The sequence below is a fragment of the Podarcis liolepis genome (assembly GCF_965112155.1).
Source record: "Podarcis liolepis genome assembly, chromosome: 15".
NCBI classification, from domain to species: Eukaryota; Metazoa; Chordata; class Lepidosauria; order Squamata; family Lacertidae; genus Podarcis; species Podarcis liolepis.
The window spans coordinates 6144973-6156527 of NC_139566.1; the positions used below are offsets into that span (position 1 = coordinate 6144973).

Sequence of the window (11555 nt, forward strand, 5' to 3'; positions counted from 1 at the left end):
CACACCAGTTCCACAATACAGATGATAAAGGATGTGGCTTCTATAAAGATCAAAGAGCTCTATGGGAAATGCACGGGATGCTGGTTACAGTGGTTGGATGGTAGCCCTAGTGACTCAGAGATGAAGCTGTAGGAGATCAATGTCTCCACATCAGCACCAGGCAGAACCATGCTGAGCTCCTTGCCACACAGATTTGTAGTACCCCGTGCCTGCTGATAAATGGATTATTCATCACTGCTCATGTGGATTGAGATTTGAAGAATGGGAGTTCTCCAGGGTGGCTCATTTATATGGCTTTTCAGTGGGTCACTCTGATCTCCAGATTTGCCTTCCCCAATCTGCTGCCCACCCTGATACTGTTGGACTCCCATCATCCACAGCCACCATGCTATTAGGTGAAGGATCGTGGGATATTGAAATCCAATAACATTTGGAAGACCACAGGGTCCTAATTCCAAAATCAGACAGCACACATATAGGTAGTGATATGTTTAGGTAATTTCAGACTTTGGGCTTAATGGTGTTGTGGTGGGTGAGGGGAGATCTTTAGATCAGGAGTGGTGAATCTTGTGTCATGTGGATGTTGTTAGACTCCAACTCCCTTCAGCCCCAAACAGCATGGTCAATAGCCAAGGATGATGGAAGTTGTGGTTCAAACAATCTGGTGGGCATCACATTGGCTTCCACTGAGCTAAACCAGTGGTGGGATTTGGTATGTGTGGTCCTCTGTATATGACTCCAACTCCTTTGACCACTGGCCATTCGCTGTCCTGCTTGGGGCTGATAATAGTTGGAATCTAACAGCTCTAGGAAGGCGAGAATTCCTCTATTCCTGGGATAGACAGTACAGATGTAGGCAATGGTGCATTGAGATAATTTTAGACTCCAAACTTCATGGTTTCACAGGAAGGGGCAGCTCTTTAGTTTAGAGTCCCAGTCATCATGGATATAGGTTAGGGTGTCTGTGTCTCTTTGTGTGTGTATGTACACACTCTAGTTAGAAGGATATGGGCATTTAAATGATAATAACCATCCAAAGCACATAATAGTTCAGCTTGTTAGAGCATGGGACAGCTGCATATTCCTGCATTGATGTTGGACTAAATGATTCTTAAGGTCCCTTCCAACTCTACAGTTCTATTATTATAAATAACAATGGGTTAACATGCTATTGATTATATGATATATTCAGGGTTGTTTTTTCCATAGTCATAATTATTTTTATAATTACTTTTCAAATTGGAAAAGGTCTTTCGGGTGGGTTAGAACCTGTGGAAAGGAGTTGCAGAGTTTAACTATCTGCTGCATGAATCTTCCAAGCTTCATTGAATGTTCATGAGTTCTAGTGTTATGAAACAGGAAGAAAAAACCGTTTCTTTTTACTTTCTTCATGCCATGCATAATTATATAAGTTACTATCATTCCATCATTTAGTCTTTCCCTACTAAACTAGGAAGTCCCAGATGCTGCAACCTAAATTTCCAAATTTGCATTTCTATATATAAATCGGCAGGTGCAAGTTTATGGAGGTCTATGGCCTTCTAGATGTTGCCAGCTTTAAACTTCCATCACTCCTTTTTAAAAAACTTCTTATTTATACCTTTCAAGTTTATACATTTCATTAGTTTTACAATCAATTTAACATTTCAAAGTTTGGCTTCCTTCCCCCTCTTTCCGCGGTTCCTTAAATTTATTTTTTAAATTTCTTCTGCAAATCCAAATTCATTTAATTTGCTCATTTAATTAGGTAAAGGGACCCCTGACATTGAAGTCCAGTCGCGAATGACTATGGGGTTGCAGTGCTCATCTCACTCTACAGGCTGAGGGAGCCAGTGTTTTTCCACAGACAGTTTTTCTGGGTCATGTGGCCAGCATGACTAAGCTGCTTCTGGCGAAGCCAGAGCGGCGCATGGAAACGCCGTTTATCTTCCTTTCTACTTCAAATATATACTCTTATGAAACTGCAGGTTATCACAATAATCCTGCTAATGTTTTTATCTGTTTGCAATTTATCTGTAAATATTCAATAAACCAGGTAGAGCCAAACTCGGCCCTCCAGATGTTTGGGGACTACAACTCCCATCATCCCTAGCTAACAGGGATGCTGGTAGCTTCAAGAACACACACATAAATAAATTTCTATACAATTAAGGTAGTTCTGTCCCTATAGCTCCCAAAAGAAAAGCTTCTGGGTTTTTTTTCCATCACTCCAGACCATTGGGCCAGGCTGAATGCTGGGGCTGATGAGAGCTGGAGCACTGCAAGTTTTCCATTCACATGGATAGCAAATCTAGGAAGTTGATCAAAGTCCTGGTGGGCCAGCATAGATTGGCCATGGAAATGTACTCAGGTGGAAAGATCTAAGGTCAGACAAATCTGCCGTCGTTTTTCCATGTGACTCATCTGTGGAAGCGCACATAGTAAGTATGAGTTACTCCTTAGAAACATGACAATTATCAGTTGCACAAGATGTCGCCATTGTAACATATGAATTGGGCAATGAATTGTTGGGATGCATTAAGAGCAATTAGTGGTGGAGATAGAACTAATTGGAGGCCCTCGCGTGAGCGAAACATGTCCAGTACATTTTGAGATGATCATCCACGCTGCGGACGCTATTAGCCACACTCAGAAAGCAGAAATTCTCCCGTGCTTCGGGATGAGGTCAGCTGAGCAATGTCGTCACCATCAATTCACATGAAACATTGCTCACTCATTCTCTCTCTAGTTTTCTGGTGACTCCACCCCAATTTTGAAATATAATTAATAATAATAATAATAATAATAATAATAATAATAATAATAATAATAATTTATTTATTGCCCACCCACCTGGCTGGGTTTCCCCAGCCACTCTCCAGCCATCAAACATTAAAAGCTTCCTTAAATAGGGCTGCTTCTAAAAGTTGGATAGTTGTTTATTTCCTTGACATCTGATGGGAGGGCGTTCCCCAGGGCAGGCACCACTACCGAGAAGGCCCTCTGCCTGGTTCCTTGTAACCTCATATCACGCAGTGAGGGAACCACCAGAAGGCCCTCAGAGCTGGACCTCCATGTCTGGGCTGAGTGAAGGCGGTGGAGACGCTCCTTTAGGTATACTAGGTTGAGGCCTTTTAGGGCTTTAAAGGTCAGCACCAACACTCTGAATTGTGCTCAAAAATGTAGGTCTTTCAGGACCAGCGTTATGTGGTCTTGGCAGCCACTCCCAGTCACCAGTCTAGCTGCCGCATTCTGGATTAGTTGCAGTTTCTGGGTCACCTTCAAAGGTAGCCCCATGGAGAGCGCATTGCAGTAGTCCAGGTGGGAGATAACCAGAGCATGCACCACTCTGGCAAGACAGTCCGTGGGCAGGGAGGGGCTCAGTCTATATACTAGATGGAGCTGGTAGACAGCTGCCCTGGACACAGAATTAACCTGCGCCTCCATGGATAGCTGTGAATCCAAAATGGCTTTATCATCCTTCTAGTCTGAGTCTTCCAGGGCTCTTTTTTAATTCATTCATTGCCTTCCCCCATATGTCCAAATAAAATGAACAATAAGATGCACAATAAAAAACAAACAAGTGAGACACAGTGGAAAACAATACATATAACAAGAAGAGGGGTGTGTGTAGGGGTGAGAGCCAGTGCGGTGTAGTGGTTCAGAGCGGTGGACTTGTAACCTGGTGAACCGGGTTTGATTCCCCGCTCCTCCACATGCAGCTGCTGGGTGACCTTGGGCCAGTCACACTTCTCTGAAGTCTCTCAGCCCCACTCACCTCACAGAGTGTTTGTCGTGGGGGAGGAAGGGAAAGGAGATTGCTTCTTCTTCTTCTTCTTCTTCTTCTTCTTCTTCTTCTTCTTCTTCTTCTTCTTCTTCTTCTTCTTCTTCTTCTTCTTCTTCTTCTTCTGTGTGTGTAACACCAAATGGAGCCCCATGACCTGATGAAAACAAGATATTTCTACCTAATATTATTATTATTATCATCATCGTTGATTTATTAATCACTTTCTAAACGAGCAATTTAGGGACGCAGGTGGTGCTGTGGGTTAAACCACAGAGCCTAGGACTTGCTGACCAGAAGGTCGGCAGTTCGAATCCCTGTGACGGGGGTGAGCTCCCATTGCTCGGTCCCTGCTCCTGCCAACCTAGCAGTTCGAAAGCACGTCAAAGTGCAAGTAGATAAATAGGTACCACTCCGGTGGGAAGGTAAACGCCGTTTTTGTGCGCTGCTCTGGTTCGCCAGAAGCGGCTTAGTCCACATGACCCGGAAGCTGTAAGCCGGCTCCCTCGGCCAATAAAGCGAGATGAGCGCCGCAACCCCAGAGTCGGTCACGACTGGACCTAATGGTCAGGGGTCCCTTTACCTTTACCTTTAAACGAGCAATTTACACTAAAGAGAATTAAGGGAAGTTTAAACACAGAAACAACAAATATATTTAAAACAAGACTAAAACCATAACAAGTGTGGTAAAGACTGAACGCATTCCCCAGTCCTCTGATTCAGACCATTCCCTGGCACTTGGAGTGTCTGAAGTAGTCATAACATACAGCAGACAACAAAGGAATATCATGGCTGAGATACTCCCATGCTACTCTGCACAACCCTTGAAGTGCTGAATCAATGTCCTATGACTCATGTGGGGACCCAGGTGGCCCTATCTCTGAAGGACACATGGCCCTACATCTCCCATTCCTTCATTCAGGTTGGCCTTTCTGGTGCTCATTCTAGCAAGCTGTGCTGAACTCTCACAGATCTCTACTCTACAAAACTGCAGCAAAGGGGGAAACTTTCAGGGCATTACATCTATTATTATTATATTATATTATATTATATTATATTATATTATATTATATTATATTATATTATATTATATTATATTATATTATATTATATTATATTATATTATATTATATTATATTATATTATATTATATTATATTATATATTATTATTATATTATATTATATTATATTATATTATATTATATTATATTATATTATAAATTTTCACACAGGAAAAAACCATTATAAATAAGTCAGAAATTTAATCGTTATAACAAATGAAAAAAATCGCTATGTAAAATCCTATAGAATTTTTTTTTTTGCTCTTCAGCGCCATCTGGTGTTGCATGTTTAATAACGCATTCAAAATACTGTTGTTGTTTTTTTACTATTGTAACTGAGTCCCAAGAAGCAATTTTTAAATATCTTCAGGAATGGAAGGGAGAGCTACCCATAAATAAATTAAAAAATCAGTGGGAAAGTCCAATATGTTAATGTAGCCAGAATTGGACGCAGTGTGTCCAGCCCCTGGAAAAAAAATACCCCAAAGGCAGCTGCAAAGAGAAGATCTTCCGCTTTTTCTAGCTCAGTTCTTAATGTAAAACAGTGGCAGAAAACCATATTTCTCTTCTTGGAAACTTTCTGTTGACCACATGCCAGTGGTGGGCAGGGCAAAAGTGGGCAGAGCTGTGAATGTAGACTGTACCTTTGAACAGTAATAGTAATAGTAATAGTTGTTGTTGTTGTTGTTGTTGTTGTTGTTGTTGTTGTTGTTGTTGTTGTTGTTGTTGTTATTATTATTTATACCCCACCCTTCCTGGTTCAATAATTAGACTAGTTTCTATCCACACACCCATCCACCATCCTGGCAAGCAAGAGACACTGGACTCAGCTACATTAGTCAAAAAGCAGCATTTTGAATGCATTAAAAGCATGAAACACCAGATGGTGCTGTAGAGCAAAAAACTTTTCTATGCGATTTTACATAGTGGTTTTTTCCCCTTTTGATACAATGATTTAATTTATGACTTTTTTATAGTGTGGTTACACACACACACACACACACACACACACACCCCATGTGTAGACACATTCCAGCGAGGCAAATACATTCAAGGCAGATGTGAAGTTTTGCTGGTGGGGGAGGTAGTGGTGGGTGGTTTTAGGAGAGCGAGTATGGCTGGGGAGAGGGTGTGGCCTTAAGAGAGTCCTGAAACTTGTTAGGTTTAAAAGGCAAAAGATTTATACGATCTGAGGAGAAGCCAGAGTAGGTTAAAGAATATTAGGAAATAATTTATAATGAGTTGAAAAGATTCCCAGCAACATTCCCAAAAAACCAGAGGTCTTTCTGTTAGGGATAGTTCAGAACAAAGTTCCCAGGGGTCAGAAAATATTTATATATATATTTATGTATGCAACAACAGTGACTTGAATTTTGTTAGCCCAAAGATGGAAAGTAAGGGAAGTCACAAGTAACGAAAACTGGCAACTCAAGTTGATAGAATTTACAGAACTAGCAGGTTTGACATATAGAATAAGAGAGTGTATTTATTTAAAGAGGAATGGAAAATCTTTGCTGAGCATTTGGAAAATAACTGTGTACAGCTGAAGACACTGGCAGCATTAAGATAAACTCAACAGTGTGATTAATATTTGAATGATGTAAATTGGAGAACTGACTAGAATGGTTACAGTAAAATATGCAGGAATGATAAGCAGGTTAAATGAACCATGGGGGGAGAAGGGGGAAGTCATTGGATATACGGTATTATGTAAAATGTTTGAGATGTATAATTTAAAAACTTAATAAAAACTATTTTTTTAAAAAGGGGGGGGGAATTGTTAGAAGTTTCCTCTTATTTTCCTTGCAGAGTTGCACCTCACAGAGTGGTTTAACATTCAATTCTAATAAAATAACTTTGTAAGAAATTTTATTAGAATGGGGGGGGGATACAGAGAGTACTATCGGATACCTTTTTAATCAAAACTGAAACATTAAGCTAAATAAAAACATAAACAAAAATTGGAGAGAACTGAAGGAGCCAGGAGAAATGTTTTTTTTTAAAATGCTTTTATTTTGTTGCATGCATACTTGTTCAAAGGATGAGGATAGTAACAGTAAATTAAATGTGTCCGCACAAAAGATCTCCAATAAATATCAGCATCAATAATACATCTCCAATAAATATCAGCTTTCAACAAAGCACAACAAATGCTAACATTTCCCATGAGCAAGAATACTTTGTTTCGTAAGGACTACGAAACCCATGCTTCAGTGTGTGGAGTAGCTTATGCACTATGAGTCCCAGTGGCATGCGGTGAAATTTTTCATGGGAGAGCAAGGCCAGCTTGCAAGTGTGATGGTGTGTGTGTGTGTGTGTGTGTGTGTGTGTGTGTGATGTCACATGTGTGACCATTGCGCCTCCCTCCCTAAGCCAGGCAGAAGCTTCCTGGGTTCTGTCTGGGAAGGAAGCGGCAGGCCTCTGACAAGATGCTGGCTGGAACCCTGCTGCCTTCTTCCCAAAGTCGGGTGGATTTTGGGAAGGTGGTGGGAGGGCTCTTGGACCCTTTAGGGGAGTAGCCTAGTCTCCCTAGTCCACTGACCGCATGCCACGGATGAGTCCCATACTTCAGTGTGGCCTTCAGCAAATGCCACTACACTGGTTCAATCTCAGCAGGTAAAAGCCAAATCAAAAGGTCTTTCCACATTTCTGATAGACCGCTGGGCTTGAAAGCAGCCGAATTCTCCAGGAAGGTGGAGCAAAATGATCAATTTCTTAAGATGCAGCTATGTAGGTGCACATGAATTTGGCCTTATACATTGGGAGCAAATGACTAATCATTACTAAGGAAGCACACAGAATATTGTGTGCTGAATTTATACCACCGGGAATTAACCACAAAGGTCTTCCTGCCTTAGAGGGCACAGGGGTCGTGGGGACCACAAGAAGGAAGGAAAGGAACAACATTTCTAGACAGATGAAAAATGTCCTCGTGAGCCCCTTTGCCTTTATCTATAGTAGCTACTTCTTCAGAAGATGTGGTGGCGCTTGGCAGACTTGTTGTATCTGGCAGATCTCGGGCTCTCCAACCGATGTGTAGGTCTGCTGAGGCGGCGGGCAGCATGTCTGGGCTGGAGGGCAGTACTGTTGGACGGGAGGGCAATACCGTTGGACGGGAGGGCAATATTTTTGCTGAGGTGGGCAGTACTTTTGTACAGGAGGGCAGTACTTTTGGGTGGGAGGGCAGTACTTTTGGGCCGGAGGGCAATATTTCTGCTGAGGTGGGCAGTACTTTTGTACAGGAGGGCAGTACTTTTGGGCGGGAGGGCAGTACTTTTGGGCGGGAGGGCAATATTTCTGCTGAGGCGGGCAGTACTTTTGTACAGGAGGGCAGTATTTCTGGGCAGGAGGGCAATATTTCTGCTGAGGTGGGCAGTACTTTTGAGCAGGAGGGCAGTACTTTTGGGCTGGAGGGCAATATTTCTGCTGTGGCGGGCAGTACTTTTGTACAGGAGGGCAGTACTTTTGGGTGGGAGGGCAGTACTTTTGAGCAGAAGGGCAATACTGTTGTGCAGGGGGACAGTACTGCTGCGATGATGTACCACAGCAGTCCACCGCAGAGCTGGAGCTCACAGAGTGACAGGGGTCATATGATGCTCCCGATGGAGCACATGATGGCTCGGAACACACTGATGCGCCATAGTCGTCACAGGAATCTTGATCATCTCTATTCTGTGGAGGATACATCTCACTGGGAGTATGGACTAGACCTGGGAAAATGTGCAAGAATTATTGTTATTATCATTACAACTACTGCCACCGTTCTGTTGTTGTTGGTCTTGGAAATATACCTTCACTGTAAGTTTCAGAGCTGATTACAAAAACAAATGAAACATTTAATACACAAGCTTTAAAGCACAGATTAAAATGGGAGTAGGCAACCTAAGGCCCGTGGGCTGGATGAGGTCCAATCGCCTTCTGAATCCGGCCCGTGGAGGGTCCGGGAATCAGCATGTTTTTACATGAGTAGAATGTGTGCTTTTATTTAAAATGCATCTCTGGGTTATTTGTGGGGCATAGGAATTCGTTCTCTCCCCCCCCCCACTCAAAATATAGTCTGGCCCCCCACATGGTCTGAGGGACGGTGGACCAGCCCAAGGCTGCAAAAGGTTGCTGCCCCCTGGATTAAAACATCAAAACATAGAACACAAGAACAGCATTCACACACCCTCCAAGTGCCCCTATTTTCCAGGGACAGTCCTGGATTTAGAGAAGCCCCCCCCCCTGTTTTTTATTTTATCCCAGAATGTCCTGCTTTCCCAGCTTAGGACATCCATATTTTCATCAGAGAAATGTTGGAGAGTATAGAGTTATGCTACCCCTGAGTCATCTGAAGACAGCCATGCATTGGGAAGGTTTTCAATGTTTAATGCTTTATTATGTTTTTATATAGCTTGAAAGCTGCCCAGAGTGGCTGGGGCCACCCAGTCAGATAAAAAGGTAAAGGTAAAGGACCCCTGACAGTTAAGTCCAGTCGTGAATGACTCTGGGGTTGTGGTGCTCATCTCGCTTTACAGGCCAAGGGAGCCGGTGTTTGTCCGCAGACAGTTTTTCCGAGTCATGTGGCCAGCATGACTAAGCCGCTTCTGGCAAAACCAGAGCAGCATACGGAAACACTGTTTACCTTCCCGCTGCAGTGGTACCTATTTATCTACTTGCACTGGCATGCTTTTGAACTGCTAGGTTGGCAGGAACTGGGACAGAGCAATGGGAGCTCATCCTGTCATGAGGATTCAAACCACCGACCTTCCGATCGGCAAGCCCAAGAGGCCCAGTGGTTTAGACCACATCACCACCCGTGGAGTATAAATAGTAAAATCATTGTTGTTATTATTATGGAACAGGATGTCCCTATTTTCATCAGAGAAATGTTGGAGGGTATGCATTCATGGTACAAAGAAATAAAACTATTTTAATCTGCCATCTGAAGCTGAGCAAAGGATGGTTCCTGCCTGGTTTCTGACAGGGGTTTTTGGACCCGCAGCACTGAAGGCACAACTCCTCACTGATGTAAGACATGCTTCTGATTTAAGTTGTTTGTATACGGCTTAATTAAGCGGTGTACATCAAACTGAAAAAGCATGCAATGGATAAGATCAATCAATTATTAATAAAAGCAGAAAATGTCCTTAGAATGCTTGCTGAAATTGGAAAGTCTTTAAAGAAATTGTTGTGCTCTTGGAAAATGACTTTCCAACACTTATTGGGAAAAAAGGGTTCTGTACCCTTTTTCATCTGCTCCATCTGTTAATACATTGTTCCACCCAGTGCTTTTTTTCCTAAAAAAAGGAAACGTATAGGGGTACTCTCATTTTGACTCAAGAAAACCACCATTTTACAGTTAAAATCGGGAAAAGGAAATACAGCAAATGGACAAAAGTACAAAGTATCACAAAATGTTTAGGGGTATGCGTCCCCCTGCGTCCCCCCAGAACAGAGTGAAGGATTCGGGAGCAAAGTTCTTGCTTTACATCAAGAGTGGGGTACCTCAGGCCCGGAGTGGAGGGAATGGAGCCCTCCAAAGTCAGAGGTTTCTACACAGAAACACACATACCCATGTCTCCATCCTTCTCCTAAGCTTGAACTTGCCCGAAGGCAAGTTCAAGCTTAGGAACACTACTTAATGAAGGCATACTGGAGAGCTGTTGAGTTGGGGGTGGGTGTGTGGGTGGTCCAGAGAGGGTTTCGAGGGCCACACAGAGAAACCTGGAAGGCCGCTTCTTCCCCCTCTGGGCCTGACGTTCCCCATTCTTAATGCAAAGGAAGATCTTTTCCCCTGGATCCTTCATCTTTTCAGTGGAACAGTGTAAAATCAACCATCTGGAGTGGTTGGAACAGGCTGGGGTACAGAGTTTCCCATTAAGCATCTGAACAAATTGCTCCCACAGTAATAAACTGGTCCATTATTATATCGTTGCACAAGCTATTAGCAGGAAGGAGTGGAAGATGCACCATGCTCAGCAAATTCCTTCAGAGATTACAGTATTGGCTCGAATATAAGCCGCCGCAGTTCAACTTTTCACGGTCGGAACTTGGAAAAAAAGGTGTGGCTTATATTTGGGCCAATACGGTATATTCAGCCAAAAATGTATCCCTCTGGCTCAAGCAATGGAGTCAAAACTAGTGCTGAGTGAAGCTCTGAGTTTATTCTGGGTTTCTCATGTTCCCCAATTTATGTTCAGTTCTGCAATTTGCACATCAGTTTGCAAGTATGATTATGATTGCTAGGCCTCATGAAAATTCATCTGAATTTTATTACAAATACAAGGTGCTTTTTCGCCAGGGCATTCCCTGCAAGGAACATGCTGACAAAGCAGAGCCTTGCAGCCAGCAGGATTTAATCTTGCGGTCACCAGCCAGATTCCTTTCATACTTTGGCCATATTGTTGTTATTGCTATTATTATTATTTTATTTGTTTAAGGCATTTGTACCCTGTTCTTCAGCCAAAAACATACAATCAGCATACATACAATCAAAACAAGAGAGTCCCTACCATCTAAACAAAAAATAAAAATAAAACACAGCACACAAGGGAAAGGGGACTGGGAGGGAAGAGGAAAACAAAACTCAGAAACCAGTTTCTAAACAGTTGCTCCTATAATGACCAAATGCCAGCACAGTTCAGGGGCAGGAGCTGGGCCTCCAGCAAAGCTGATGAAATCAGCCCCGCTTCCTATCTCTCCCGCAGAGGCAGCCTAATGGAATGTCTGTCCCCAGGTGATAGCTGAG

The 11555-nt window shown here is 42.8% G+C and overlaps 1 long non-coding RNA gene across 1 annotated transcript; it reads left to right on the forward strand.

Annotated features, from left to right (window-relative positions):
* The first annotated feature begins 7862 nt into the window (after positions 1-7862).
* LOC310694415 lies at positions 7863-8441 on the forward strand. Its single transcript, XR_014519678.1, has 3 exons — positions 7863-7962; positions 8068-8193; positions 8341-8441. It is a non-coding gene; the product is annotated as an uncharacterized lncRNA (long non-coding RNA).
* Positions 8442-11555: the final 3114 nt, after the last annotated feature.